The following is a 16084-nucleotide window of genomic DNA, read 5'->3' as shown; positions in this document are numbered from 1 at the left end:
TAATGTTTTAATCTTACTTAAAAATCAAAACCATAACAATATATTGATATTACCAAAGGATTTAGTGGAGTAACTTTTTTAATTATCCAAGGGTATAACCTTCTATACTTTTCACCAAATGCATGCAGAAATTGTACTTTAGCCAAATGACTGATTTATACTAATGGAAATTGCTTTAAGTGAATCCTTGCCCCTTAGCATTGTATAATTTTATTCATGTTTACGACTCTGGGACTTTCTGAGATTATCCCACTTACAAGATGTTTCATTGTGCTAAGCTAACTTTTGGTTGCCATTAAGAGGATAAGTTGCACTAGAGTAAGACAGTGCAAAGTAGATTTGAAAAGAGAGCTGATTTGTAATTCAGCTGGATTAGGGAGGAGCAAGCTTTCCTTTAAAGCAAGTAGAAAATTCATTCTTCATTCATGAGTGCAGTCATGACCTTGTTTTAGTAGAGGAAAGCCCCCTCTGCATTTCCATTTAGGTCAAATGGGTCAGTGGTCAATGTCCACAGGTCAGGATTTAGGAGTAAGGTTTTTATTTTTCCTACAGTATAGTAGTAGCAGTATCATTGGGTATGGCACTTACTTGTTATCTCCAATGCAGAGGACTGTACACAGGATGTAAGTAAAGAAACTTATTTCAAATGTATTAGTTTCTGCTTCTAATAAGTCAAATGGTATTTAGTGGATCCCAGGCAGATGCATTTCAAGTTAGCATTATACTACTCTGTTATTGATCTGTTGACAATGTTTCGTCATCTTGAATGCCTGGACAATAGTTTCTCTTTAAGAGGTTCTGAAGACAGATTGTTTCATCCACATAGAAGGGGGGTGTATACTTTAAATTGGAATGGTAAGAGCTAAGATCAAGATGTTTGTTTAGTTTGGAGAGGGGTGATGTTCATTATCCTGATTTGAGATGACATTATTAATATCATTGTTCATTACTTATGTTTTCTTATTCTTGAAAAGTTTCAGGCTATAATGTTATATTTTCATGGTGCACTGCAAAGGCTCTATGCTTTCAATAACAGATATAAAATCAAAGGAAGGGATTTGTAGTGTAAACAATACTGAGTCTTGTATTACAGAAAAAAAGTCCACAGTCTTCAGTAATAGGGTAAAATGTAGATATATATTTAGCCAGGTGCTATGTGATCAGGGCCCCAAGAAACATGTAAGGGTAAGGACCAACAAGGGGTGAAACAGTATGAGGAGCCCAAGCTTTCGTAAGGCAGTCCCATTAGCTTAACTTAATAGAGTTTAATGAGTAAGGTAAAGTACCCCCCTTCCAAGCGGAATGGTCTGGGGGAAAGGGAGGGCAGAAGGCAGTGACTGATGGGAATCAAACATGGGATAATAAGAGGAGTCCAGTGTTGTTTAGGTGATTCAGGTTAGATAAAACAAAATGGACAAGTTGAATGAGAAGGGGCACGTACAAATATCCAATGAAAGAACATTAAACAGTGTGAAAGCAAGGAAAGTGTCAAGAAGTGGGAAAACAATATATATCTGTTAAGTAAATATTCTGAAAGGAAGTGTTATTAGCAAAGAGGAACATTAAAGAGAAGAATAGCTTCTCCATCTAGTGTTGCAGAGTGCAACACAAGATTTTGCAGGGGAGTGGAAAGTGAGTACTGGTGCTCCATAAGGGGGTTATAGATCTTAGAGGTAATACTGGGATTAAAAGCAAAGAAGAGTTATCAGGCTACCTGCTATAGAACAAGTGAGCATTGTGTTCATAGGAGAGAGACTTGTAGGTGGGGAGGTATAAGTTTCAAAATGCTTGTCTCAGATTTTTAAGGGGAAGGGGTTAGCAGTGTTGGTAAGTTAGAAACTAACTAGGAAAATTGAGGACATATTAAAGAAAGGAGATATAAGATGGGGAGTGGATTAGTGCAGTTTAGAAGGTATAGGTTACTCAGTGGAGTTATTCTTATGGTTTAATTTGGATAAGAAGGAGGTGAGTCTTATAGCACTGTGGCAGACTAGAGAGAGACATACAAGGGTAATGGTATGTATATATATATATATATATATATATATATATACATATATATATATATATATATGTATATATATATATATATATATATATATATATATATATATATATATATATATATATGTATATATATATATATATATATATATATATATATATGGGTCTACCTGACATGGTCAACAGTTCAGATGGTCGACAGTTTATTTGGTCGACAGTTCATCCCCCCTAACTATATATATCAATTCCAGGGTCGCACAACATTGGGGAAGGGGGCAAATCTGCTTGTCGACCATCTGAACTGTCGACCATGTCAGGTAGACCCATATATATATATATATATATATATATATATATATATATATATATATATATATATAAATATATATATATATATATATATATATATATATAGAGAGAGAGAGAGAGATAGATATACATTTTTGTAAGATTTGGAGCAAAGGTCAAGGCATGGTGAATGGAATGAGGGTGATGTGTACAAAGTTCCAGAGGCATCTTGTGTGTAGAAGGAGGGTTTGTAGTAAATAGGACAATTTATTACTGGAGAGGAGATTTCAAATTTTCAAGACATTGGTGGATATAAGTGCACACAGCATCATAGAATTTTTAAGCAGTCATATAGGTTATGGGAAATAGGGTCTCAAAAAATGCCACTGAGTCAGTTTTTTGGGTAACAGAAAAGAATGACCGAAAGAAAGAACAAAAGAAAGAAAGAAAGAAAGAAGGCTAAGTAATATACAACAGACATGTTCATAATGTGTCACAGTTTGAAGACAGCTGACAAAAAGTGTTAACTGTATGGAGTACTGTACAAAGTTTTGTAGGTAGAAAGTACAGTCATGTAAGAGCTTACCATAAGAGTAGATGTCCTATTGATCAGTGCTGTATCATTCCAAACAAATGGGTTTTTGTTACTGATATCTGGCCTGTGGGTACCAAAGCCTGAACCTTCCATTAGCCATACATCCAATATATGCTGTCTGGATGCAAGGGTAGGGATATACAAGTGGATGCATGAGCATAAATCCTTAGACTATCCCCAAGCCAATGGGTAGAAGATATCTGGGAAGAAAGAGGAGCTAGGAGGGGAAAACAAGAGAAAGGAAAGATCACCTTCAGTCCTAGGAGGTTGTTTTAATGGGTAAGGTGTTTACTTTACAGACACAAGGTGCAGGGTTTGATTCTTACAGGGGGTTATTGGCTAGGCTTAAAATGACCCAAAAGGGCAGTTAGCCTAGTGCTAATCTATGAACCTATGTCTATGAACTTATGAAAAAGCTGCCAGCCATGACAGTAGAGTAAAAGGAAAGATAAAGAGGAAAAAATGGAAGGGCAATATTGGGTGGGAATTAATGCTGCAAAAGTGATCAGTAGGACATTTATTGTTAGGGTAAGTTCTTATATAACTTTACTATGCCCTGACTAAAATCACTGCTACAGGATTCCAAATAGATGGGTGATTCTTAAAGCTGAAGAGGAAAGAAGGGTGGACAGATGGGAACTGTAAGAACTGTCTGAGTGGTCACAAAGGACTGACCTGGCAAAGGCAGCTCTGGATATGGAAAAGGCATCTTCTCTGCAATGTTTAATGAATGTGTTTACTTAAATCTAGGTAGCAGCTTTCAGAATTTTCCTGGAACCTACCCCCTTGTAGAAAGCTCCAGAAGAGGTCACTGTTATAGTATAATAAGCTTTTGGGAAAGAAAGCATGGATTTGCCCTTACAAGTGTAGTAGAAAGAGATGGCAGGTTGATGGAGTGATTGAGGGAAAGCTCATTTACCACTTTAGGCATGAAGGAAAGACTTACCGTCAGGAATACTCTGTCTTTATGGAAAATGAAGAAGGGAAGTAGCCATGGGCACTTGGATTTCAGAGATCCAACTAGCAGAAGTGACAGCTACCAACAAAATAGTTTTACAGGTGGAGAATTTGAGAGTGGAGGAAGCTGCTGGTTGAAAGGGAGGCAGAGTGAGTTTTTTCAGCACATAGTTGAAATCCCAAGATGAGACACAGGATTTTATCAGAGGGTTTTAGTGTAAGAACCCCCCCCCCCTTTTTACCTCAAGCCTGGAGATAGGAAGATTAAGGGAAGACAGACTGAAATAGCTGAAAAATGGGCTTTGATAGATGAGTATGCTAAACCACATTTCATGGGCTAACACAAATAAGATAAAACAAGAGGAACCTCACAGTTTATTGGCTCCAAATTTTTAGTTTGACATTAGATTGAAAATCCCATCTATTTAGCTATTTAGGATTTCCTGGAGAACCTAAAACATGTTCTCAGAAAACGGTTTACTATAAAAACTTCAAAGTGAACTTGGTCGACTCCACTTCCGCCGAGAATCGGAATGTCAAATTCGGCAATGTCAAACACCAATATTGCCGAACTACAAACCTCACCCCTATCTCCACCCATGTTAAAATCCATCCGTGGGTCGAATTTGGTTTGTGATTTGGCAATCTCAGTGTTCGACAATGTGAATTTCGAATTCTTTAGGTCGACCATATGTGTGTAGACTGAGTTCGCTTCAAACTTTTGATAGTAAACCCAGAAAACTGATGTATGAAATAGATCAGAATCCTATTATCCATAGTGTTAAGTTGGGGGATGATAAGTTGGGTTGAAGCAATGAACCATTATATTGTGTTTTCAGGTCCACTTTGTCATGTATTTTGTTGTGATTGTCCCTAGCTAAAAGAAAGAGAAGGGGGGAACCAATGCAGCCTTAGCCAAAAGGGAGTCACTAGCAAAATTCTTGATTTTTCTTTTTGTAGTTTGAATAAAACTTTTGTGAGCAGACACATTGGAGGGATGACATAAAGAAACCTTCCTATCCACTGGAAAAATAAGGCATCCATCTTCCAAGCCTGTTTCCTTGTGTAAAAAAGAGATAGCTGTATGTTGTTCTCCAAGGCAAATAAGTCGATTTCTGGTGTACCCTACTAGTGGATGTCTAGGAAGACCTGTTCGTTGAGTATCTATTTATGAGGGTTTTTGATGGACCTGCTGACGGAGTCTGCCAGGACATTTTTTGGGCAGGGGATGTATACTGGTTGAAGGGACATATTTGCCTTGATGGCCATGTCCCAAGCAATCTTAGCCAACCTGCACAATTGGTAAGATCAAAAGAACACAGAAAAAGAAGCAGCAACCATTTGAAATAATGAAAAACTGTTTAATCCACCTTAAGCACTTTCTTCCCTCTGGAATACAAGGGACTTCATCAGAACAATGATACACAAATCAGCCCAGCCCTTTATACTCATTTAATCCACATACTAATTGAATAATGAGTAATAATTAGTGTAATTAACACAACCAGTTATATACTTAAAATCTGCAACTTTGTTGCTGAGTAAAACAATAACTCATAATTTAATGTCAATTATAAATGCAACACACCACTACACAATAACTTAATAAAATGCAAAACGTCATCAATGTGGTGAATGAAGGAATAACATTATCCCAAAATATTTTTTAATTTTAAAATACATGAAATACTAATCGCATCATTTATACCAGGATATTCAGTTACATTACACTGCAACTGCCATTTTAGTTCACACACATCAATGTATAAATCCATACATTTCTCTTGTGGGTTTTTTTCAATGTTTTGCACTATCAAAAATTTAAATTGATTGTCTTTGTGATCCTTAATGTGCTTGGCAAAAGTGTTAGTAGTTGGTTATACAAGTCCATAAACAATTGGTAGTATCTTGTCTCTCCTTGCTTGCTTATGCACCACATGACTGATGTGTTAGCTGTGAATACATTTAGACATTCTGGTTTCCAGAGATGGAAGAAAACTTGCAGGGCCTAAATGAGAGCTCCCATCTACTTCAGGCAGATCTGTTCTACCTTGAGAATGGGTAGCCAGCAATACTGGACCTTGTGAGTCCCTACCCTGGGAATAGGTAGCCAGCAATCCTGGACTTTTCAAGTCCCTGCCCATTCCCTCCAAGCCTCATTGGAGGTATCTATATGCAGCTCATGGCTTATAGACTGCAATTTGAAGTGGAGTCCTGTATTAAGATTCACCAGCTACTTAAAGGATCACCCTCATAGACGTGATATGTAGAGATCTGCGTATCCAGGTGGTGAGAGTGCTGAGACCATATATTTTCAACTCCTACTGTATTTTCCACCTGGCTAGTAGTATGATTGGGACTGTTACTGCCATGTAACCTAGAGCTCTGAGAGGCTAACTTGCTAACCAGGCATGCAGAGGTAAGAGGGATTGGAATAAGTTGTGAGACTATGAATCTTCTCTTGGTGTAAGAAGGCCTGTGTTTTTTTGTCTACTCTGCAATTCAAGAAAACTAAGTTTTGAATGGGTGGTAAAGAAGACTTTTTGAAAATGATGGTGAACCCCAATCACAAGAGGAGGATGAGGGTGAACTTTAGGTGCAGAAGCAGAATATGAGGCGAGGTAGCCTGTATTAGCAAAGCATCTTAGTAGGGGAATATTTGCATTCTCTGAGTCCTGTAAAAGACTTTTGTCAAAACTCTGGGGGCAGTAGACAGACTGAAAGGCAAAGCAAAAAAAAAAAAAAAAAACTGCTGTTGTTATGTGCCAGTAGAGAAACTCACAAATGTCCTCAGGATGGATGGATGGGGATATGCAGGTGCATGTCCTTCAAGACCCAAGACTCTAGGAAGGATAAAAGGGAGATGGATCTAAAGAGACATAATTTTGAAGTGGCTACCTTGAGGATGGTGTTAAGCTGTGAAAGGCCCAGTTCATAGATAAGTACTAGGCTAGTTATGCTTGTGGATTATTTTAAGCCTATCCAGTTTCCCTTAGTGAGAATCAAACCCTGTACTCTTGTCTGTGAGGTAAATACCTTAACGCTCTTGGCAACCCTTAACTCATAATAGTTCCTAGGTTCTGAGCTGCCATTCTGGGCTATTTTAAGCTTAGCCAGACCATATACCTTGTGTCTATGAGGTAAACTCCTTAGTCATTATACCAATCCCCAGCCTATATGTCTACACAGTCCATCTCTTCAATGTTCCAGGAACAGCCTGGAGTCAACTCCTCTTCCTACAAACTGAAGGGGAACTGACTATCAAATATTGGGAGACTAGATCCTGTAGACTGGGTGGAAGAAGATGCAACTGATTGTGGGGAGTTGCAGAATGCTTTGGAAGGGAGGAAGGTCTTTCTATGACATTCTGCATCCTTGTTTGATAATGATGAGTATCCACTTGTTTATTCTGATCATTTTTCAGTTTCTGATAGAAAAAGTGAGTCCTTTGGAAAGAGGAAGGGTGGACTGAGGGGGGAAGAGAAGACAGGGGAAACATAATTACACTATCTGTGAAGGGAGGTTTCCCAGATCTAGGAACCATTTCATTTTTTCTGAAAACCTCTTTATGGTACCTTTATGTGTTTCAGAGAAGGTGTATGTTCTCTTCTGACAAGAGAAGTGGATTTGGCAGGGTGATTTCTCTGGTATATGGATAAGAGGTAAACAGAATTTGTCTGCATTCATTCATAGTTTTCCCTTGATTTTGCAATTTCTTGTATAGACAAGCTATTTTAGGTCCAAACAAAAGGTCTCTGTCAAGATGGGATTCTATGAAAACTTGGCAGAGCAAGGTGAAAACATTATGAATAGAGCACTTAATAAGATATGTTGTTTGACAGAAGTTCTGCGTAGAATAATACTGTGTCATGGGAAGAAAGTGGAGGGGATGAGTTTTTTATTGTCCTGTTGTTACTCTTATGATTAGTTCAATTTTATAAGCTGGAGTGCCCATTTAAAATCATAGGATGTTATTTATTGTTTATGACTTTGTAATAAAGACTCTAACTATTTGATAAGATTTCTTTTATATCCAGCTGAGCTACTACCAACACAGGTAAGTAGCATTTATGTTTAACATCTCATCTGAAGTATGGCTATAATTAGAAGTGCTGCACCCTCCCCCCTCACAATACCTATGATAGAACAGAGAAATTAAACTTAGCATCTGGGAAAAGAACTTCCCCAACCTTTTGAAAATTCAGCACTAAAGGCAAATGTATTACCTGTTGAATCTTTGATGATGCTTGCTCACTTTTCCCTTACCTCAATAAATAAATACTTTTTATTTCTTTGTACATGTGATTCTTTCAAACAGTTGAAATATTTGGTCAGAAAAATGGCCTTCACATGGCAAACTAAGTACAAATAATAAATATGGAGGTATGCTATCTAAATATGTTTATTAAGAAATTTCACTGGGTTTTCTATTTATAATTGTCTACCAATAGTCATCATCAATGAACCTAAATGACCATTAGAATATGTTTGGTTGCCTGAGTTGGCAGTAAAAATGTCACTGTGTTTTCTATTTATAATTGTCTACCAATAATCAATATCAATGGACCTAATTGACTATTAGAATGCACTTGGTTGCCTGAGCTGATAGGAGCTCAGGTGGATATAAATGATCTCCTGGCACTTATCAGAAATAGTCAGTTTTTTATTACAAAGTCATAAACAATAAATATCCTGTGACTGTTAGCTTTGCATGTTGCATAATAATTTTACTTAGAAGTGGGTATATGACTTCCCCTCAGGATAAAGAATGCGGTACATTTTTAGAATTTATGCATTCAGAAAGTTTTCTTTAAAATGTAAAATAACATACAGTTCTCCAAAAAAAAAAAAAAAAAAAAAACATTACTGGAAAAATGGGACTAGGAAAAGTCAACAGGAAGACCATGGCAATAGACTTTGGTCAGTTTCAGCACTGAGCTATATTTCTCCTCATGAGTAACATGAAAATCTTAAATGCATACTGCATTTCAGAATCCGATTAGAATTATATTAAAGCACTGTCAGGAACTACTAAAGGTGTCCTGGTATACGGAATTATAATTATCATGCAGTTAATTTTAAAGGCATTTCACAGTGACAATTTGGCATGTTGTAGGTAGGTTGGTGCATGAATGGGTGTGCCTTCTTTGAAGGCCAGGCATCGGGCTGTCAACTCGGCACAGTAAAAATCAACTGTCAATAATTAGCAGACCTGAGGTCTGCTGTGGCGACCCCTAACCGGGAAAAGCCGAAAGACATTTACATTATACTACATTTCCATTAGTGGTGAGTATATTTCTACTTTTCAGGGTAGGTAATAAAATATACACACACACACACACACACACACATATATATATATATATATATATATATATATATATATATATAGATACACACAGACACAAGACACACGCGCACGCACACACACGCACACACACACACACACACACACACACACACACACACACACACACACACACACACACATATATACACACACACACACACACACACACACACACATATATATATATATATATATATATATATATATATATATATATATATATATAGGTGTAGGGCACCCCATTGAATGTACACTATGCCAAAACTCAGGAGACTGACTTCATAACACTGTATTTACAAAAGCATTCTGTGCATGCTCTGGGGATTACACTAGAGGAGACTAAATCAATGGCAAGCATTTTTGCAGGGGGGCAATCTCCCTGCACAACCCCTACTAATTATATATACTGACTCTGGGATTGCACAATCCCCTGGGGAAAGGGGATATTTCCCCATCCAGGGATTGTCAGTCTTGCACACATTAATCATCTGTCTGCATCAAATAAATTTTGTCAGTCAGGCAGGTGTCAGCACAGTGCACCTTCACAGGGAGTCTGTCACACACACACTCACACACACACACACACACACACACACACACACACACACACACACAGACACACACACACACACACACACACACACACACACACACACACACACACACACACACACATATATATATATATATATATATATATATATATATATATATATATGTATACACACACACACACACACACACACAGACAGACAGATAGATAGATAGATAGATAGATAGATAGATAGATAGATAGATAGATAGATAGATGTATAATAGATAGATAGAGAGATAGATAGATAGATAGATAGATAGATATAGATATAGATATAGATATAGATAGATGTAGATAGATAGATATAGATAGATATAGATAGATAGCTAGATATAGATAGATATATAGATAGATAGATAGATAGATAGATAGATAGATAGATAGATATAGATGGATAGAAAGATAGATATAGATATAGATAGATAGATAGATAGATAGATAGATAGATAGATAGATAGATTGATAGATAGATAGATAGATAGCTATAGATAGATATAGATAGATATATAGATAGATAGGTATAGATAGATATAGATAGATATAAATTATGAAAACATAGCTCTTATACTACAGACTCAAGCAACAATGGAAAGAGTCTACTTTGTATCATATGAATAATGAAAATATATGTCAGCTGACTTGAAGCTTTTTGACTTTTGAAATATTAATTACTGCATTTTCTTAAATGTATAATACATTTATGAGTAATGATATAAAGGATTTAACATTGCTGCCAGATCTGTTAAAAACTGTTATAAATTTTAAGTAACTCAAGATATGGTTTAAACTGAGGAACAACTGTAGCACAGTAACTTTTACTTTATTTGTACTTGACATAAACCATGTACATTTGAAATAGTACATTTCAGTAAAAATATATTAGTACATTTTCATTAAAATGCATTTTCCTTAACTCATTCCCTCCAGTTTAGCTCTGTAAGTTTGTAACTTCCAGTGTGTGGAGCCTAAGCTTTTTGATAAAATGAAATTCTGTTCTCACACTTTAAAACAAATGTTTGTATCTTTGAAACCATAGGGGTTACTAAGAAAATTTAAACATCAAGTTCTTCAGCACAAACTATGTATTGTAGTGGTAGTATTATTTTGATTTTAAGTCTTGATTTTATAAGTCATAATAAATACTCTCCAGGATTTAATAAAATTGGTGTAGGCTCCATGTACAGCCTAAATGGAATGTATCTGTGTATACGGCCATGGTTGCCCATTGGCAGCATGCCGTGCATATTAATGATTGCATGCGGCCAAGGGAATGCACAGGAACAGAGCTATTGAATTGGTGTATGGAGAAGTGTAGAGGCTACCTGTGGTTGTGTATTGCCTGTACTGCTCCCTTCTACTGTTGAAATGCTGTGAATTGTGTCAAATGTGTAATATTTTATATTAATTTTTTTTCTGTTTTTTTTGCATGTTTGCGCTGTGCGGCAAGGAGTGCAGCAATGCCAAGCTGTGCTCACATATAGACAGCTGACACCTGCCAGACATTTAAAAATAAAAACCGGATATCATTAATTACATATTTTTTGTCATTTTAAATAGCTTTGTGTTTTTTTTTTTTTTTTTAATTGCTGTTTGCATGGCATAGCATGGAGTGCTGTAAAGCCGAGCAGCACTCATACATACATAGCTGACAGTTACTAGATATCTAATAATAGAAACCAGATGTAATTAATTATTTAGTGGTGTGCCTCAGTTCTTAGCAATGCTAACAGGTAGTCCAGTAGTATATGTGAAAGTATAGTAGCTTTCAAAATATCTAAGTAGCTACATGCGTAGAGATACAGCCTAATGTTTAGTAGGTCCTGGGTTTGTGTCCATAGCAATGATAAGATGTCTATAAATTAATTTATTAGATATAAACAAAAGATGGTACAGATCACCCAATGAAACAAGACACACTTTATTCAGACTGAATAATGACAAACAACTACTTGTTTTTTAAAAGCATAAAACAACCAATCACAAACACAATGAACAATCATGTGCTTTGCTTACTATGATGTTTCAAGCCCTTCTTTCTAAGATAAGCTGTAAAAGCATCTCTATTATTAAGGCCAGTGAAAAGCAGGCATTTAATCTTACCTGGCACATATACTCTTTCCAGCCTAACTCACTTTCAGCATCAAATCTTTTGTCACAATTAAATATTTCTTCAAGCACTATAAATTTAAATTTGATGCTACATCTATTGTTAAAATAGTGTTTGGCCAAAGCATTATCTAAATCCTTAGATTTCACAGCATATTTGTGCTCATACACATGTTTGTACAGTTCTCTCACAGTACATCTGACATAAAAAGAAGGGCAACAAGTAGTTGTTTGTCATTATTCATTCTGAGGAAGTCACTATTTGTGATGAAAGCACTCACTGTCTAATGTTTTGGAGAGATTAAAGTGTGTCTTGTTTCACTGGGTGATCCGTGCTGTCTTTTATTTATTATTTTGTTGAGTTAAGTTCAGCTACTGCTTTTATTGTTTAATTTATTATATATGTTTAATTTAAAAAAAAATGAATTTGTGAAATATGACACTGCTGCGCAGGACTGAGCACTGCTTAAACATGCTAATGCTACTTTCCTTTGTGCAGTGGTAAGCTGAGCTAAACCTCCAGTTGTGATAGTTTTCGCATTGCTTAGCTGGTTTGAATGCTGCTAAGCAATATGGCACTTTTTTGAATGTTGCTCAATGAAGTGTAATGCCAGGAACACAGCCTATATTAAGTGCAATAGGTGGAGTTCTGCATCATTCCTTGGAGTCTAATTGACTGTGGATATGGCAGATGGTGCTGGTGAAGTTGCATGCTTTTGGGTGCAGAGATGGGATGTTCAAGAGTCCAAGGTCTTGGTTGGGCTCCTGGTAAAAAATCATGAGCCCAGGCTGCTGCAGGGTTGTTTCTAGGGCTCAGAGTATAAGGCAGAGGCCTGGGACATGGATGGCCAGTGAACGCAACAGTGTTACTGGTATCCCCCACACCGGTGATCAGTGTCATCACCACCATGATGACGCGAAGAGGAGAAAGATGAGAACCTTGGAAACCTGGCTCTAAGAAGCTAGAACTGGGAATGCCCCACAAATATCTAAAATATGTTTTCCTTTGTTTTACCAATATGCAAGCTGAATATCTGCAAAATTGGTATGCATGATGGTTTTCTTCCAACATCTGCAGCTGATGTCAAATCCCATGCTGGGGCCTGGCCAGGTTGCACTGTGAGTGTAGTATTTACGGATTTATTATGCTAACTGTAGTGCAATAAGCAAGAACGACTAAAGCATTTACTGCAATAAAGTATACACCATTGTAGTGCAATAAATGGGCAAGTAGAAATGTAGTGCAATAAATGGGCAAGTAGAGCTGTAGTGCAATAAATGTACAATAACAACTATATTGCAATAAACAATAAGCAATACCAATAACAGTAAGCAAAATGGTGTACAGCAGGACCGTGTTGTCATAACCATTGTAGTAGAGCTGTATACATTACTTGTCTATGGTAAGGTTGTTGCAGTCATGTGTAACACTGTAATATCTGTAGATTGCAAAAGTAATGGCATGCAAACTGTACTGTTTAACTCATAATATGGTCCAAGGCTGTCTGGAGACCAATATTGGTCACATAATGCTTTCTGTTCCTACTACTTCAGGTAATAAAAGTATATGGGTGAGGTAGCCCCCTCTATGTGCAGATATTTTGTGGACTTTACAGATATTTATCAGCAATACCAATAAAGTGTTAAGCAGCATTGTTAATTCCTACAGAAATCAGTTTTAATAAATGCAGTTTGGCCATATTCCATGCGTGTGTTCTACTGTTACTGCAGTCAAGTATACCACTGTAATAGTTCTGGAATGCAAAATGAATTCAGTCACATAATGCTGTCTTTTTCTCCCACTCCAGGAACAAAAGGTTTATGTGTGAGGTAGCCCATTTTATGAATGGCTATGACTGTGGTTACATTTCACAGACACATATCAGCAATACCAATAAAGTGTTAAGCAGCATAGTTGATTCGTAAAGACATTTGTTTCAATAAATGCCGTGCAGCTGTTTGCCATGCATGTGTGTTCTTCTGTCACTGTAGTCAAGTATAGCACTGTAATAGCTCTAGAATGCAAAATTAATTCAGTCACATAATGTTCTCTTTTTCTCCTTCTCCAGGAATAAATGGTATATGGTACATGGTTGAGGTAGCCCATGTTATGAGCAGATATGATTGTGCTAACATTTCAGAGACAGTTATCAGCAATACCAATAAACTTAAATTTTTTGCAACTGTCCCCTGCAGTCACAGCTATCAGGTTCTATTCCCATGCCTGCCAACTACGGCATGACAGATGTCTAGATTATGTACTGTATACAAACATGCCTCTCAATTGTCACAATTTCATGTAATGTAATTAAAATTGCCTAATCCGTCTGCCACAGGATTACCAGAAAAATGATTACCTGGAATGCAATGTATTAACAAATCTGCTTACAGAACACCTTGGTAGTTATAGAAGTCCACATTATGTGAATGTGTTCTGTGTTGTAGTGTACCTGCATTTGTTATTGCTTGGCCCATACTGACTAGCAGCTTGAGAGGTATGCACATGCTACATCCACTATAGGAGAATTGTAGCCACTGTACTCAGAAATTACATTACATACCTGTAGAGTATTTAGTATCAGTCTTTTCAGGGATATAGTCTGCATTGCCAATAATGAATTGTCTCTCTGTCTCTCCTCACCCCATATCTTCATTTATTTATTATTATGATTTAATATTAACATATATTGTAAAACAAACTATATTTTTGCAAAACGTGATGCAATATTGTTATGTGTTATTATGATTCACTGTTAACATACTTTGTTAAACTACTTTGTTGCCATTATGGTTTACTTCTTACTGTCATGCTGTTACCATACTGAGTGTTATGTTATATTTACTGTTGTGTTACACATACTATACATTAATATGTATTTGAATGAATTAAAATGATGTTCCATTCTGTTAATACTAACAATGGTTTGGTTATTACTAACCTTAACTTATTGCTGTACCACATTCACCACAGCACAACAAGGTAGGCCAGTCCCAGCTGATTGCCCTACCTTGCCTCAACTGGCCATGGCATCGGGTCAGTTTTGTTACTGTCTGTGTCCATAACTCCATGTGTAATGGCTCAAATGTGCACAGTGTGCAGACACTACAATATTTTGCAGGGGTGGATGATGTTCTACAGGATAGTATTGTGCAGTGATTGGCAGTTAGTCTTTGACAGTGGCTCAAAGTATAATTGACTGTGTCTTAGGCCATCCTGAATAACTGTTGTTTCTGTGTGGGAGTCCATGACAGCTCACAATATGCAATCACCTGCTAATGTGTTCAGCCAGAGATCACTGATAGTGGCTGAGACTGCAGATAGGGAACAGGTAGAAGGGGTATGCCAATAATGGAGGATGGTGAACCCCACTGGTGACTGGTGTCATTGCACCACAGGTCTCCCATTGCTATCTTCCCAGAATGTGACTGTCAGACACTTGCCTATCCACCAGCTGACATAACACTCTATAGATGACATACACAGTTTCCAGTGAGGCCTGCTGGCCTGATAGTGTCATACACCTTGTCAGGCCATGGTTGGTGGAGTCAGACATATGTCTGACATCCATTGCATAGTGTAACAGTCAATGGGCTCTGCCGGTTACAGTTGGTAGACAAGATCTGGCCTTGAACAAACATAACAGTGTTTGAATACAGTGTCACTAGGTGTATAACAGTGCCAGTGCTCTTATTTATTCTAACTCCTATCATGGCATTTTAGGTGACATGACTCAGAGATCTGGTGACACCACTTGGCAGTACCAGCTAGTTGTCCTCTGTGCAAGTAAGTGTTGCAGTTACTTCCAGCATGTTGCAGGCAGAGATTCATGCAAGTTGTCTGTACAGAGTACAAACAAACATGTTAGGGAACTGTAATATGTACCCACTGTGTTGCTTAGTCATGCTGCAGCTCATTTGCTCAATGGATGGTCCAGGTCCTTACCTACAATGCCCTGCAGCAATGCCGTGACATTCCCACATGGGGAACCAATGTAGTACATCATGTGTTTACCAATATTGGTGACCAGTACAGCTCCCCTCAATGTGAGGTCCTCCCTGGTTTAATCTGGCCACAGATCAGTATCCTTAGAACTACTGGCATGTAACTTCCAATTGCAGACAATGCAGACATATACATCAAGACAGCCATGTATTTCATCCTGTGGGGTGGTTGACATAACATGACCTC

The sequence above is a fragment of the Protopterus annectens genome, chromosome 3.part0 (genome assembly GCF_019279795.1).
Source record: "Protopterus annectens isolate FY-2018-M chromosome 3.part0, PAN1.0, whole genome shotgun sequence".
Lineage (NCBI taxonomy): Eukaryota > Metazoa > Chordata > Ceratodontiformes > Protopteridae > Protopterus > Protopterus annectens.
The sequence above is the reverse complement of the archived record's forward strand: the minus strand, read 5'-3'. Positions refer to the sequence as shown.